The sequence below is a fragment of the Aplysia californica genome, unplaced genomic scaffold (assembly GCF_000002075.1).
Source record: "Aplysia californica isolate F4 #8 unplaced genomic scaffold, AplCal3.0 scaffold00045, whole genome shotgun sequence".
NCBI lineage: Eukaryota > Metazoa > Mollusca > Gastropoda > Aplysiida > Aplysiidae > Aplysia > Aplysia californica.
The window spans coordinates 1,174,053-1,180,055 of NW_004797315.1; the positions used below are offsets into that span (position 1 = coordinate 1,174,053).

The 6,003-nt window shown below is 41.4% G+C and overlaps 1 long non-coding RNA gene across 1 annotated transcript in view; it reads left to right on the forward strand.

Annotated features, from left to right (window-relative positions):
* Nucleotides 1-82: 82 nt before the first annotated feature.
* LOC106011043 overlaps nucleotides 83-6,003 on the forward strand; it is a gene marked incomplete in the record, with an annotated part of 19,120 nt that continues 13,199 nt past the window's right edge. Inside the window, 1 exon segment of the long non-coding RNA XR_001184640.2 lies at nucleotides 83-174. This is a non-coding gene — a long non-coding RNA (bcl-2 homologous antagonist/killer).

Genomic DNA, 6,003 nt, shown 5'->3' on the forward strand with positions numbered 1-6,003 from the left:
TTTGTCCTTCAACAACTAGCATGCATTTTGTTGCTATTCCTGTTTCTTCTTTTATTACCAGCTGTTTGTTTAAACTCTAAACTTCCGGTACATTGGACAATTGGACATTTCCGAAGAAATTGAGTTTTGGGCTTTGGGTCGGAAAGAGAAACCAAGTCTGCCTGAATATTACCGGTATGTATGTTACCTACTAGATCTAGATCTAGACTCTATCTCCATTCTCCTCCCAACTCTCTATTAGTGAAGGATGATTTTTTTTTTTAAAGTTGGACATAGTGAAGTGTGCACATTGTGTTATTATTTTCGGCACTAGATCTAGATCTATATCTAGATCTAGAGTACTGTTTGGCCATCTCGGCCCCCTGCCTAAGAAATATTGTTTTTATTTCAACACTGTGAGAGCCTCAATTGTTGTTGACACACGGGAAACCACTTAAAAGAAGCAGAAAAGTATCCTCTACATGATGGTGGTAGTGGAATGAACTATCGTTTATTATTTTGTGGGTCACTCGGCAAAATTTCATTTCGCATTTTTGGCTCATTTTCGGCCGGGTCCGGACGAGTCGGCCGGAGGGGTCTGGGAAGGTCGGCCACCCATTTTGGAAATGGTCCGGGAATGTCGGCCACTTAGAATTATGCTCTATAACACCCATGTTTATCTCTCTGGTCCTCTAGTGTGAATTAAAACCTTTAAGACTACTTTTACATTCAAAAGGGAGAAATATTCTGACTTGGAGAGGAGTAATTAGGATGCTCTAATCATCATGCTGTTCATTGTCATAGTTTTGTTACAAGGAGCAGAGACATTTTGAGAAGAAAAAAGAAGATAAAAAGACTCCACACCTGATAGAGACACAGAGAGAGAAGAGACAGAAATGCAGTCTGTAGCAGACACTTAGACCTAAGTAGATATACAGACAGACAAGTGGACAAACAGAGTGACTGACATATTATATTAAATATATAGATCTATATATTATGATGAATTTTCTTTTCACTCTCTTTCAATGAATGAAACAACGACACTTACTGGTATGTCCACACTTCTGTCCTGTATAAAAAGTGATCAAAAGACTATTTTGTCTGAGGGAGCTATGCATTTTAAAGTTGATAAAACATTGATGTCCATATTCTATCATTCTACCCTAGAAAGTAAGATTAATTTTTGTATAACAGCATGGGCCGGGAACACAAGACAACAAGATAAAGAAAAATTAAACTGATTGATACGGAAAGCATGGAAAATTTCGGGAGGAATTCCGTAACGAGCGACCACCAAGGAACAGAGTAGATATAGAGGGTGAGGGATAGGATTAGGGTTTGGGATATGGTTAGGGTTAGGTCTCTTCCTTGTTGAGCTTGTTAATGTTGGGGTGGTCGCTCGTTATGGGAGTACTTCCAAAATTTCAAGATCTACATTCCCCTACTTTGATGAATTGTACCTTACAGCTTGCACTGAAAATTTTAAAAAATTCCATCCCTCAAATTAAAACACAAGTTAGAAGTGTAAAAGACCTAGATCTAGGCTTCTGACCCGTAACAAAGAAAGATACAGCAGGTCATTTTTACCATCATCCATCAAAATTCTTCCACCTTAACCATCTTGTTTCAAGTATTCATAAGACCTTTAGAGCATGCATCAGAATAACATTGAGTTTGAGTTACCGTCAGAATACTGAGTCTAGCTTAAGATTTTAAATATTGTATTACTGTTCATTTATATCGTGCATGTGGCTGTAAACATCACTTCAGACTCATCACTCAAATGCATGTAGGCCTATTTGCTTCACCCTCACTGCTACTAATTACCTAAAACCTCAAACGTTTTGCAGCCTTCCCCTTTCCTTTACCCCTCTTTTTTCTCATTTCATCCTTTTTTTCCTGCTCTCCTCAGTCTTTCTCTGCTTTTCTTTTCTGCATGTTTTCTTTTCTTCTCTTCTTCATTGGTTGCTTTCTTTTAGATCCCTACTTCCTCTCCTCACTCTGTTTTGCTTCTTCCATGTCTTTAAAATTATATGTCATTGTTTCTTCACTGGTTCAAGCCACATATAGTTGGGGTAACCAGTCATTTCGTTAAACGGATCTCGTCACACCCCAATTATGTGTGACAAAATGACTTCGCTTATAAATATATATCTCTAAAATTGTTATGCTAGTAGAGTTTTGGAGGATCAGCCTAAAGCTTTTTTCGAAGTACATAAATTGTTATTAATGTAAATTAAATCTTCGTCCAAACTGTTCCATAGTTGAACAATAGTTTTCATTGATTAAATAAGGCACCAAAACAATGTCTGGTAAAGAGTTAGTAAGGCTTTGTTTCAAAGTAAGGGTCTAGCTTTTAGCAAAATTGCAGTACCGTACATTTCTATTAGCTAATTTATTTTTTAACAGAACTAATATTATGATCTTGCCAATCACACCTTTCATCAATTATAGGCCTTTTTGATCTGAATCGACAGATTTCAATATTGTCCGTAGAACGGTGTAGCTGATCAGGTAGGCACGACAACTCGCACTGCCCTCCCCCCGGTCCTTCCACACACAGCCCCCCAACCCTCCCCTGAAAATTGTGATTTGCGATTTCCATGAATATGGGCGTTTGGGAGGTAAAGAGTTCCATCAAGAAGGACAAGAATACCTACCTGAATGACCTGGCCGAAAAGGTAGAGAAAGCAGCAACAGACGGACACTTGCAGATTGTACACCAGACAACAGAAACTCTGTCAAGAAGGTTCAGCAAGCCTACTCAACCAGTGAAAGACAAGGAGAGAAGGACTATCTTTTACCCAAAGCGGCAACTTAACCGAGGGAGAGAACACTGTGATCAACTCTTGAACAGACCACCTCCAGAAAACCAACCAGAAATTCTTCCAGCCAGAAAAGACCCCACAATAGTTATGGAATCACCTTCGAGAGAGGAAAATGCGGCAGCTATAACATCAAGGCAGATGGTCCCGGCCATACACCACCGGAGGCCCTTAAGGCAGCTAAAGATACATTATAGGGGAAATTCTCTGTGCTCTATTTGAAAAGGTTTGGCAAAAGGAGGAAAAAGAGGGGTAAAGGAAAGGGGAAGGCTGCAAAACTGACTTCAAAACTGCTTGTAGGTACCGCAAACTGGCCGTGCGCCCCCGTGGCGCACTGTCAAGGAGACCAAAAGGAGGAAATACCATCAGACTGGAAGGAAGGTCACCTAATCAAGCTGTAAATGAAAGGAGACCTCAGCAACTGTAACAACTACAGAGGCATATAGTAGAAATAGGACTAAGAAAGTGACGATGGATGGGACACACCTATTAAGAAAGCCCAACGGAAACATCACAAGACATTCACTGCAGTGGAACTCACAGGGAGCACGAGGCAGGGGTAGGCCACGTGAACGAGGAGGAGATGCGTGTGGAAATGGACAAGAGATGAAGCTCACTTGGAACGAGCTTGGAAGGATGGCCCAGGACAGAGATGAATGGAAGGAGCTTGTGTGGCCTATGGGTACCCTGCCAGGGGTGAAAGGCATTGATGATGATTCATTAATCTCAGTCTCACCCCAATCACCCTCAAAACCACTCATTCAAATTATGTAATTATGAAATCCATTTTACACCCTTCTGTCAAATAAAAAGAAACAGATTTGCGGGATTTATGCATCGTTCATTCTGCCATTCAGCAAGGACTGGGAAGTAGCCGTTTTTGCATCGAATTCAATTTCTAGAGCTAGAATCTAGAGATTTTTGAATGTCTGACTATAATATTCAGATACCTCAGTTGTGGTCGGGGCAATGTTCCTGGACTATACTTCATTTGAAAATGCCTTCAAAAGGTACTGCAAGAAAACAGGACAGCTCGACCTTGGCAGTAACCTATTTTGCATTTAGTCAACCCTAAAGCAAAAGCTAAAATCCTTCATGTATGTAGCCTAAACAAAAAAAAATCCGTCCACGCCCCGCTCCCACACGCCTCGTTCACACCTTATTCACGCACGCACGCAAACACACGCACACACACACATACACACGCATGCACGCACGCAACGCACTTTCACTTACTAACACACACACACACACACAAAACACACACACACACACACACACACAACACACACAGACACACGCGCGCGCGCAGGCACGGGTCACTCCATTCGTAAATTATCAACAGTTTATTAATCTCGAGAACGGAAACCGTTCGGAGAAACAAGAGTTCAAGTTTATTTTCCCGAACGTTGGGAAAAATAGAACCAGCGCCTTAATAAAATTGTAACCTTACCTTGGTGCAAGCAACACAATCCATGAATATCACCAAATTTGGTATAATAATCCATTTAATCGAATTCACTGGCCACAAAAATAATTAATGTACGCAACAAATGAAATAATAAAAATAAACAATAGGCCTAAACAATAAAAAAAATAAAAAATGGGTAGGCTAAGCTTGAAAATATATTTTAAAAACATATTGTGCACTAGGCCGATATGCGCGAACTGAGTCTATAAAGCTCGGCCAGCCCCGGCCGAACAACCCGGACACTTAACATTTTTAGTCCGGTTGACTCGACCACCCCACCACATCCCTCCAATGCAAGAAGGGCTTCCCCTCGTTCCCGGAATAGACAAAAAACGTCTTTGCCTTCCGTCCCAGGTCATATGACGTAGTAATATAGCATCTGCGCATGTCTATGACCTTATGAGTATGCATAGTTCAAGTTATGGAGACGATGAAAAAATGGTGGACCTACTTTCGATTTACCTGGCTCTGTCGCAAAAAGGAACAAACATTCAGTGAAAACGGGTGAAAGGGAAACAAAACGTGCGAGATTGTTAGCATTACTTAACAAAGATTACATTGGTTTATAAATTAACAAAATATCCGAATAAGATTGGCTTTAAAACGAGTTGGAACAACACTCCCCTAGGCGGGCGGCCGACTTGTCCAGACGGCCGAGATGGCCAGACAGTACTGTACTTGGATATGGTCCATGGGTGGTCCCGACTTCTGTGACAGGGAAATTCTAGAATCTAATATAGATTCTAGATCTAGATCTAGTTTTGACCCCAATGACGATTATTTCTGGTTTTAAGTCTAAACGATTACTTTTTGATTTGCGTGCCGATATGGAGAGATAGCCTTTCAAACCTTATTGCAAAACATCAAATCTTGGTCAAATTCAGGGGGGCATGCCCCCCTGAAACACCCCTTGTTTGTTTTTTTTAAGTCAGGGGGGCAAACCCCCCCCCCCCGGCCTTCTGAAAAACAAGTGAAATTTTACAGCTCATTTTGTAGGCTAGATTTTGATACAACATTGATACCGACTATTCAAATCAGTATCGATATTTCAGTAGATCTAGACCTACACAAGTCGGGACCACCATATCCAAGTAGTGCCTTATTTTCGAAGTTGCTATTTCTATGCATGCCCGTACGTACGCATAGCATTGAGGCTAGTGCTGGGCGGCCAGGTTCCCGATTATTGAAAGCTAGGAATCGTAGGAATCGACTCGGAACCCAATTACTTAGATCTACTTTCTAAGGAAGGACTTCCGTAACGAGCGACCACCCCATCAAACACAATAAAGAAGAGGCCTAGACCTAACCCTACCCCTACCCCTAACCCTACCCTTACCCCTACCCCTACCCCTACCCCAAGCCCTCAATTCTGCTCTGTCTCATATTCGAATGATGTGATTTCTTCCAGTGGTTACCTGGTGGTTGGCTCCGAACATCTTCAGTCTTCAGGATTTAGGATAACCCGAAACACTACGAAGAAGCATCAGTCATCAGCATTTATTCTTCAAAAAGAAATTCTAAAAAAGAGGGAAGATTTTAATGATTAAAGGGTATTTTTTTACTTTCCCTCCCGACTCACACTCAGCTACCAGTTGTCTATTTTCTACTAAATATTGATGCGCAGAACACGAATATCAACTTCATTTCCGTCGCAAATATTTGATTGTTCTTAACCAAGATAGACGTGCTTTGGACCAATCGGGGGGTACCAGGGGGGCCTGCCCC